The sequence below is a fragment of the Entelurus aequoreus genome, linkage group LG03 (genome assembly GCF_033978785.1).
Source record: "Entelurus aequoreus isolate RoL-2023_Sb linkage group LG03, RoL_Eaeq_v1.1, whole genome shotgun sequence".
NCBI lineage: Eukaryota > Metazoa > Chordata > Actinopteri > Syngnathiformes > Syngnathidae > Entelurus > Entelurus aequoreus.
The window spans coordinates 87,984,122-87,995,441 of record NC_084733.1 but is presented as its reverse complement, the minus strand read 5'-3'; the positions used below and the strand labels follow the sequence as shown (position 1 = coordinate 87,995,441).

Sequence of the window (11,320 nt, the reverse complement as noted above, 5' to 3'; positions counted from 1 at the left end):
GAATATGGGAAATTGTTCCCAATCTTGTAAGAAAAAAGTCAACATATTGAGTTTTTGTTTGTAATTGTTTTTTAATCTTCTTTATTTACTTCAATTTATTACAGTATGTCTCTATATACATATTTATTTATTTTTTTAGATTAATTTTGGCCAAAGGGGGTGCATTTCAATTTCTTACACACACTTGTTGTTTCATATGTTGGCCAGAGGGGGAGCACTTCTAATTTTTTACACACACTTGTTATTTCATATGTTGACCAGAGGGGGAGCACTTTTAAAAGCGACACACAGTCAATGAGGAAAAATCCCTCCTTTTTGGGACCACCAGGATTTCACCACCAGGGGGTGCAAATGAGATCTCTATGTTTTGTTTTTTTGTAACGTGCTTAAGGCCGATGACAAAGGAGTCAGGGACCACAGATGGCCCCTGTGCCGCACTTTGGACAACCCAGCTGTAGAAGCTAACAGTTAATGTCCACTATAGTCTTAGTAGCGTAGTGTATTTGTTCATCCTATGGTCACATATGGGACGCGGGTTGTCTTAACGTCAGCACCGGAAATCGTAAAATCAGCTGGCTGGTTTTTTCTGGGGATGAATAGGGTAGCTGTTGTCTTTTTTTATCATATATTGCTGCCTTTGCACCTGTCAATGTTTACTTTTGTATGCACATTAAATCAACAAAAAAATCCTGACTTTGGAGCAATGTTCACGGACTCTAGTATTTGGCTCTCTATTAGATGCAATGTTATTGGGACCATGATTTATGTCATCACTTGTTCACACCTCCTCATATGGAAGGTACTTTTCCTTGTTGATGTCTCAAGAAGGGTAGAAGTACAAGAACACACACACACACACACACACACACACACACACACACACTCACACACACACACACACTCACTAACAGAGGAGGAGCAACAACATCAACATCCAGTGACTTTGTGTCCAGAAGGCGGACATGGAGCAAAGAAAGACGACTCGTCCGCCTCATTCCGTGCACTCCAGGTAAGATTGCGCAATAAAAGTCAGGCAGGTAAGAGCACTTTTTTGTTTTTTTTGCAACAGAATGAGAAATTTGCTGTGACGTCATGGCGTGGACGACCTATTCGAAAATTTAAACTAATTTAACAAGTGAAGTATTATTGTGACTGCATTTTATCTGTGCACTTTTTTCCCTTGCAAGGCTTTTTGGGGTCAAATGTTGTTGTTTTTTTGCAACCCTTTGGTTTCTCTCCGTGCAGCACGGACTCTTTGAAGTGAGGCCTGCCACTCAGGCACATGTGACATGTCCCACTTCTCAGAGCAGGAACGCCCAATACAAGTCGTTAGTTGTCCCTTCCAAAGACCCAACCCCGCCTAAAAACAAAGCGAGAAATAATCCAATGAGGGCGGAGAGAGAGAGGACTAGTACCGTATTCTCCGGTTTATAATGTAAGCCGCACCCACTGAATTTTAGAAGGAAATACATGTTTATTCCATATATAAGCCGCACCAGACTATAAGCCGCAGGTATATACGTTGTGAAATGAGTTATTCACACAGAATGCAACACGGCTGCCAGTAATATTAAATAACAATATTTGATTAATATTAATATTATTTAATGATAATACAATTATGTATAATTGTTTGGTCGTCAAATGTTAAGGTGGTATTATTAAATAAGTGTATAATTGTTTGGTTGTCAAATGTTAAGGTGGTATTATTAAATTAGTGTATAATTGTTTGGTTGTCAAAAGTTAAGGTGGTATTATTAAATAAGTGTATAATTGTCAAATGTTAAGGTGGTATTATTAAATAAGTGTATAATTGTCAAATGTTAAGGTGGTATTATTAAATAAGTGTATAATTGTCAAATGTTAAGGTGGTATTATTAAATAAGTGTATAATTGTTTGGTTGTCAAAAGTTAAGGTGGTATTATTAAATAAGTGTATAATTGTCAAATGTTAAGGTGGTATTATTAAATAGGTGTATAAATGTTTGGTTGTCAAATGTTAAGGTGGTATTATTAAGGCAGTGTATCTTGTCAAGTGTAAAGGTGGTATTATTAAATTACTGTATAATTGTTTTGTTGTCAAATGTTAAAGTGGTATTATTAAATAAGTGTATAATGTTTGGTTGTTAAATGTTAAGGTGGTATTATTAAATAAGTGTATAATGTTTGGTTGTCAAATGTTAAGGTGGTATTATTAATTAAGTGTATCTTGTCAAATGTTAAGGTGGTATTATTAAACAAGTGTATAAGTGTTTGGTTGTCAAATGTTAAGGTGGTATTATTAATTAAGTGTATCTTGTCGAATGTTAAGGTGGTATTATTAAATAGGTGTATAATTGTTTTGTTGTCAAATGTTAAGGTGGTATTATTAAATAAGTGTATAATTGTTTTGTTGTCAAATGTTTAGGTGGTATTATTAATTCAGTGTATCTTGTCAAATGTTAAGGTGGAATTGTTAAATCGTGTATAATTGTTTTGTTGTCAAATGTTAAGGTGGTATTATTAAATAAGTGTATAATTGTTTTGTTGTCAAATGTTAAGGTGGTATTATTAAATAAGTGTATAATGTTTGGTTGTCAAATGTTAAGGTGGTATTATTAAATAAGTGTATAATTGTTTTGTTGTCAAATGTTAAGGTGGTATTATTAATTCAGTGTATCTTGTCAAATGTTAAGGTGGTATTATTAATTCAGTGTATCTTGTCAAATGTTAAGGTGGTATTGTTAAATAGTGTGAAATTGTTTTGTTGTCAAATGTTAAGGTGGTATTATTAAATAAGTGTATAATTGTTTGGTTGTCAAATGTTAAGGTGGTATTATTAAATAAGTGTATAATTGTTTGGTTGTCAAATGTTAAGGTGGTATTATTAAATAAGTGTATAATTGTTTTGTTGTCAAATGTTAAGGTGGTATTATTAAATAAGTGTATAATTGTTTTGTTGTCAAATGTTAAGGTGGTATTATTAATTCAGTGTATCTTGTCAAATGTTAAGGTGGTATTGTTAAATAGTGTATACAGAGGGTTAGTCTTAAACTGGATAAGAAGTTATCTAACGAACAGGAAACAATACGTGAAGCTAGGCGAACACACGTCTACAACGCTAAATATATCCTGTGGTGTACCTCAGGGATCAATACTAGGACCTAAATTATTCAATGTCTATATAAATGACATTTGTAAAGTTACAAAAGATTTAAAGTTAGTATTATTTGTGGATGATACAACAGCGTTTTGTTCAGGAGAGAACACACAGGAGATAATACAAATAATAACAGAAGAAATTAACAAACTAAAAAGATGGTTTGACAAAAACAGACTATCGTTGAATCTTAGTAAAACTAAAATAATGCTATTTGGTAACAGTAGAAGAGAAAGTCAAACACAAATACAAATAGACGGAATAGAAATTGAAAGAGTAAACAAAACCAAATTTCTAGGTATAATGATTGATGATAAATTGAACTGGAAATCTCACGTAAATAAATATACAACATAAAGTAGCAAGAAACACGTCAATAATGAATAAAGCAAAACATGTTCTAGACCACAAATCCCTTCATATTCTCTACTGCTCACTAGTGTTACCATATCTGAGCTACTGTGTAGAAATATGGGGAAATAATTACAAAAGTACACTTCATTCATTAACGGTGTTACAAAAAAGATCAGTTAGAATAATACATAATGTTGGATATAGAGAACATACAAACACTTTATTTATTGAATCAAAAATACTGAAATTCCACGACATAGTGAATTTGCAAACAGCTCAAATTATGCACAAAGCAAACTATAACCTGCTACCCAAGAATATACAACAATTCTTCTCAAAAAAAGAGGAGAAATATAATCTTAGAGAAAAACGTAATTTAAAACATTTGTTTGCACGTACAACACTTAAAACCTTCAGTATATCAATATGTGGAATTAAATGATGGAATGGATTAAGCAAAGCAATCAAACAATGTACTAATATGATCCACTTCAAGAAACTCTTCAAACTTAAAGTGTTTACAAAGTACAAAGAAGAAGAACCATGACAAACATTCTCAATTTATTTCATCCATTCATTCATTCATTCTTAAAGTCATCTTACTTATCTCATCATATGAAATATGACTTACTTCACCAATTGTTATTATTAAATTCTTACTATTATTTATCTATTTATTTTTATTGTGATTACTTATGGAGTTTATTGTGAAAAAATTGTGAACAGGAAGTGAACAAAAAGTTTTGCAACTGTTATGTAAAGAAAAGGGGTAGGATTAAATAAGCTCTGCTTCTTCCTACTCCTTTTCGAACGTGTTGAAAAGAGAAATGCATGTTCGAAATAAACTCAAACTCAACTCAACTCAACTCAAATTTTAGAAGAAATAAATGTGTTTACATGTATTAGCCGCACCGGATATATCTATAGATATTCTTTGGATTTTATTTTAAAACTACTAACATTTGCTATCACATTTGAACACACACAGAAGTATCACAAATTGGTACGGGTATCAATTCCCTGGTATCGTATTGATGGAAATGTGAAAGGTACCCATAGACATTCAGCGTTAGGGATGTCTGATAATGGCTTTTTGCCGATATCTTTAATTACCGATACCGATATCAACCGATACCGATACTGATATATACAGTTGTGGAATTAACACATTATTATGCCTAATTTGGACAACCAGGTATGGTGAAGATAAGGTCCTTTTTTTTTTAAATTAATAAAATAAAATAAGATAAATAAATTAAAAACATTTTCTTGAACAAAAAAGAAAGTAAAACAATATAAAAACAGTTACATAGAAACTAGTAATTAATGAAAATTAGTAAAATTAACTGTTAAAGGTTAGTACTATTAGTGGACCAGCAGCACGCACAATCATGTGTGCTTACGGACTGTATCCCTTGCAGACTGTATTGATATATATTGATATATAATGTAGGAACCAGAATATTAATAACAGAAGGAAACAACCCTTTTGTGTGAATGAGTGTAAATGGGGGAGGGAGGTTTTTTGGGTTGGTGCACTAATTGTAAGAGTATCTTGTGTTTTTTATGTTGATTTAATTTAAAAAAAAAAAAAAAAAAAAAAAAAAAACGATACCGATAATTAAAAAAACGATACAGATAATTTTCGATATTACATTTTAAAGCATTTATCGGCCGATAATATCGGCCGGCCGATACTATCAGACATCTCTATTCAGCGTGATAATCAACACGAGTTCTTTGTGTAGAGTCGCGAGGAACTATTTTACACGGTTATTAGGGTTGGCGTACCTGTAAAAAAAAAAATAGGTGAATTGAGTCAATGGAGGCCTTGGACCGGACTTTGGGTGAGGAGCAAAGTGATGGAGTCAGCCAGGTTCTAATGAAGTTTCACGGGAGAGCAGGAAGGGAACATCGCTCAGGTGGACTACGATGTTATCGCGTGGCCTAATGGAGTCACTTACATGCAATGACCCTGGAGGGTCTTTACATTGATTTCCTAATTAGAGTCCATTGCTTCATCACAACGTTATGTGTGGGCCTGGTTTTTCCACCCCCCCCCCCCCCCCTTTGCATTGTTCCTTGAGTCACGGTGTGACTTGCTACCATTTTTAAAGCTTCTATCCAACAATAAAAACAGAATGCAATGATTTGCAAATCCTTTTCAACCTATATTCAATTGAATAGACTGCAAAAAAGTAGTACCTAGTACCCGCACTCTTATACTACGAAGCCACGCTGTTGTAACACGTGGCTTTGGCATTGTTTCGCTGAAATAAGCAGGGGCGTCCATGAGAACGTTGCTTGAATGCTCCAAAAGCTGTATGTACCTTTCAGCATTAATGGTGCCTTCACAGATGTGTAAGTTACCCATGTCTTGGGCACTAATACACCCCCATACCATCACACATGCTGGCTTTTACACTTTGCGTCTAGAACAGTCCGGATTGTTCTTTTCCTCTTTGGTCCGGAGGACACGACGTCCACAGTTTCCAAAAAATACATTTGAAATGTGGACTCGTCAGACCACAGAACACTTTCCCACTTTGCATCAGTCCATTTTAGATGAGCTCGGGCCCAATAATGCCGGTGGCGTTTCTGGGTGTTGTTGATAAATGGCTGTTTTGAATAGTAGAGTTTTAAATAATTTATTCAAGATTTAGTCGTAAAAAAAAGTTTTTATTAGATTTTTTAGCATACAACCAAAATTATACTGCATTTATTATTATTTGTTATACATCTAGGTAGAAAGGTTACATAAAACCAATTTTTTTTAAATTGGTTTGGAGGATGTGCTCCTCCACATGGAGAGGAGCCAGATGAGGTGGTTCGGGCATCTGGTCGGGCACGTTCGACCGGTAGGAGGCCACGGGGAAGACCCAGGACACGTTGGGAAGACTATGTCTCCCGGCTGGCCTGGGAACGCCTCGGGATCCCCCGGGAGGAGCTGGACGAAGTGGCTGGGGAGAGAGAAGTCTGGGCTTCCCTGCTTAGGCTGCTGCCCCCGCGGCCCGACTTCGGATAAGCGGAAGAAGATGGATGGATGGATGGATTTTTTTAAATATATATTTAGTTTTCTTAAAAGTATTTTGTAAAACTTGCATTTTTAAAGTGAAAAAATACTTCATGTAAAATATTTCCACTAAGATAATTACTACTTTTCTAAATAGTTTTTCAAAAAGACATACTTTTGAATGAGATACATAAAAAAATAAAAATTAAATCAAATTTTAAAAAAATAAAAAATTACAATAAATTAGATACATAAGAGTTTTTTTCCAAATGAGCTAATATCTGCAAATATTAGCAAATATGTAAAACTATTTTTTTTATACGTTATTTCCTTTTCTTAAATGTATTATGTAAAACTAGCATTTTTAAAGGGAAAAAATACTTCATGTAAAATATTTCCACTAAGATAAATAATCCATCTTCAACCGCTTATCCGGAATCGGGTCGCGGGGACAGCAGCTCCAGCAAAGACCCCCAGACTTCCCTCTCCAGAGCAACATTTGCGACTTCCTCCTGGGGAATCCCGAAGCGTTCCCAGGCCAGAGAGGAGATGTAATCCCCCCATCTGGTCCTTGGTCTGCCGGGGGGCCTCCTCCCAGTGGGACGTGCAACGAGGACCTCCCTAGGGAGACGCTCGTGAGGCATCCGCACGAGATGCCTGAACCACCTAAGCTGGCTCCTTTCCAAGCGAAGGAGCAGCGGCTCTACTCCGAGTCTCTCTCGGGTGACTGCACTTCTCACCCTATCTCTAAGGGAGATGCCAGCCACCCTTCTGAGGAAACTCATTTCAGCCGCTTGTATCCGCGATCTTATTCTTTCGGTCATTACCCACACTTCATGACCATAGGTGAGAGTAGGAATGTAGATAGCTCGGTAGACCGAGAGCTTTGCCTTCTGGCTCAGCTCCCGTTTCGTCACAACAGTGCGGCAGAGAGACTGCAATACTGCCCCAGCTGCTCCGATTCTCCGGCTGATTTCCTTCTCCATCTTTCCCTCACTCGTGAACAAGACCCCGAGATACTTAAACTCCTCCACCTGGGACAGAGTCCTGTCCCCTACCCGGACTGTACAAGATAAATAATACTTTTCTAAATAGTTTTTCAAAAATACATACTTTTAAATGAGATACATAAAAAAATAAAAATTAAATCAAATTAAAAACAAACAAAAATTACAATAAATTAGATACATAAAAGTTTTTTTTCCAAATGAGCTAATTTCTCCAAATATTAGCAAATATCTAAAACTAATTTTTTTATACATATTATTTCCTTTTCTTAAATGTTTTATGTAAAACTAGCATTTTTAAAGTGAAAAAATACTTCATGTAAAATATTTCCACTGAGAAAATTAATACTTTTCTTAATAGTTTTTCAAAAAGAAATACTTTTAAATGAGATACATAAAAAAATAAAAATTAAATTAAATTAAAAAAAAATTAAAACGTTACAATAAATGAGATACATAAAAGGTTTTTTCCAAATGAGCTAATATTTGCAAATATTAGCAAATATATAAAACTACATTTTTTATACATATTATTTCCTTTTCTTAAATGTATTATGTAAAACTAGCATTTTTAAAGTGACAAATACTTAATATAAAATATTTATACTAAGATAATTTATACTTTTTAAATAGTTTTTCAAAAACACATACTTTTAAATGAGATACATCATTTGAAAAAATAAAAAATAAAATTAAAAATAAAAAAAATAAAATAAATGAGATACATTAGAGTTTTTTTTTTCCAAATGAGCTAATATCTGCAAATATTAGCAAATATATAAAACACATTTTTTAATACATATTATTTCCTTTTCTTAAATGTATTATGTAAAACTAGCATTTTTAAAGTGAAAAAATACTTCATGTAAAATATTTATACTAAGATAATTACTACTTTTCTAAATATTTATCATTATTTATCATTTTTCAAAAAGACATACTTTTGAATGAGATACATAAAAAATTTTTTTTAATTAAATTTAAAAAAAATAAAAAATTACAATAAATTAGATACATAAGAGGTTTTTTTCCAAATGAGCTAATATCTGCGAATATTAGCAAATATATAAAACTAATTTTTTTATACATGTTATTTCCTTTTCTTAAATGTATTATCTAAAACTAGCATTTTTAAAGTGAAAAAATACTTAATGTAAAATATTTATACTAAGATCATTAATACTTTTCTAAATAGATTTTCAAAAAGACATACTTTTGAATGAGATACATAAAAAAAAAAAAAATCCAAAAAAAAAAAAAAAAATTACAATAAATTAAATACATAAGAGTTTTTTTTCCAAATGAGCTAATATCTGCAAATATTAGCAAATATATAAAATTAATTTTTTTATACATATTATTTCCTTTTCTTAAATGTATTATGATAAAACTAGCATTTTTAAAGTGAAAAAATACTTCATGTAAAATATTTATACTAAGATAATTAATACTTTTCTAAATAATTTTTCAAAAAGACATACTTTTAAATGAGATACATAAAAAACTAAATTAAAAAAATAAAAATAAAATAAAAAATACATTTATAAGAGGGTTTTTTTCCAAATGAGCTAATATTTATTCCATAAAAAAAATTAAAAAAAATTTAAAAAATAAAAAATGAGATACGTAAGAGTTTTTTTTCCAAATGAGCTAATATTTGCAAATATTAGCAAATATATAAAATCAATTTTTTATACATATTTCCTTTTCTTACATGTATTATGTAAAACTAGCATTTTTAAAGTGAAAAAATACTTAATGTAAAATATTTATACTAAGATAATTAATACTTTTCTAAATAATTTTTCAAAAAGACATACTTTTAAATGAGATACATAAAAAAATAAAAATTAAATCAAATTTAAAAAAAAAAAAATTACAATAAATTAGATACATAAGAGTTTTTTTTCCAAATGAGCTAATATCTGCAAATGTTAGCAAATATATAAAACTAATTTTTTTATACATATTATTTCCTTTTCTTAAATGTATTATGTAAAACTAGCATTTTTAAAGTGAAAAAATACTTCATGTAAAATATTTATACTAAGATAATTACTACTTTTCTAAATAGTTATCATTATTTATCATTTTTCAAAAAGACATACTTTTGAATGAGATACATAAAAAAAAAAATTTAATTAAATTTAAAAAAAATAAAAAATTACAATAAATTAGATACATAAGAGGTTTTTTTCCAAATGAGCTAATATCTGCGAATATTAGCAAATATATAAAACTAATTTTTTTATACATGTTATTTCCTTTTCTTAAATGTATTATCTAAAACTAGCATTTTTAAAGTGAAAAAAATACTTAATGTAAAATATTTATACTAAGATAATTAATACTTTTCTAAATAGATTTTCAAAAAGACATACTTTTGAATGAGATACATAAAAAAAAAAAAAATCCAAAAAAAAAAAAAAAAATTACAATAAATTAAATACATAAGAGTTTTTTTTCCAAATGAGCTAATATCTGCAAATATTAGCAAATATATAAAATTAATTTTTTTATACATATTATTTCCTTTTCTTAAATGTATTATGATAAAACTAGCATTTTTAAAGTGAAAAAATACTTAATGTAAAATATTTATACTAAGATAATTAATACTTTTCTAAATAATTTTTCAAAAAGACATACTTTTAAATGAGATACATAAAAAACTAAATTAAAAAAATAAAAATAAAATAAAAAATACATTTATAAGAGGGTTTTTTTCCAAATGAGCTAATATTTATTCCATAAAAAAAATTAAAAAAAATTTAAAAAATAAAAAAATGAGATACGTAAGAGTTTTTTTTCCAAATGAGCTAATATTTGCAAATATTAGCAAATATATAAAATCAATTTTTTATACATATTTCCTTTTCTTACATGTATTATGTAAAACTAGCATTTTTAAAGTGAAAAAATACTTAATGTAAAATATTTATACTAAGATAATTAATACTTTTCTAAATAATTTTTCAAAAAGACATACTTTTAAATGAGATACATAAAAAAATAAAAATTAAATCAAATTTAAAAAAAAAAAAAATTACAATAAATTAGATACATAAGAGTTTTTTTTCCAAATGAGCTAATATCTGCAAATGTTAGCAAATATATAAAACTAATTTTTTTATACATATTATTTCCTTTTCTTAAATGTATTATGTAAAACTAGCATTTTTAAAGTGAAAAAATACTTCATGTAAAATATTTATACTAAGATAATTAATACTTTTCTAAATAGTTTTTCAAAAAGACATACTTTTAAATGAGATACATAATTTAAAAAATAAAAAATAAAAAAATTAAAAAAATGACATACATAAGAGTTTTTTTTTCCAAATGAGCTAATATTTGCAAATATTAGCAAATATATAAAATACATTTTTTATACATATTTCCTTTTCTTACATTTATTATGTAAAACTAACATTTTTAAAGTGAAAAAATACTTAATGTAAAATATTTATACTAAGATAATTAATACTTTTCTGAATAATTTTTCAAAAAGACATACTTTTAAATGAGATACATAAAAAAATAAAAATTAAATCAAATTTTAAAAAATAAAAAATTACAATAAATGAGATACATAAGTGTTTTTTTCCAAATGAGCTAATATCTGCAAATATTAGCAAATATATCAAACTAATTTTTTTATACATGTTATTTCCTTTTCTTAAATGTATTATGTAAAACTAGCATTTTTAAAGTGAAAAAATACTTCATGTAAAATATTTATACTAAGATCATTAATACTTTTCTAAATAGTTTTTCAAAAAGACATACATTTATATGAGATACATA

General features: G+C 29.4%; 1 protein-coding gene across 1 annotated transcript in view; it reads left to right on the top strand.

Moving 5' to 3' along the window:
- Nucleotides 1-906: 906 nt before the first annotated feature.
- The window catches only part of LOC133645844 (muscarinic acetylcholine receptor M2-like), a 27,727-nt gene continuing 17,313 nt past the window's right edge, over nucleotides 907-11,320 (top strand). Inside the window, exon 1 of the mRNA XM_062040751.1 lies at nucleotides 907-1,009. The gene's annotated coding sequence lies outside the window, so the exon portion shown is untranslated. The remainder of the gene's footprint in view (nucleotides 1,010-11,320) is intronic.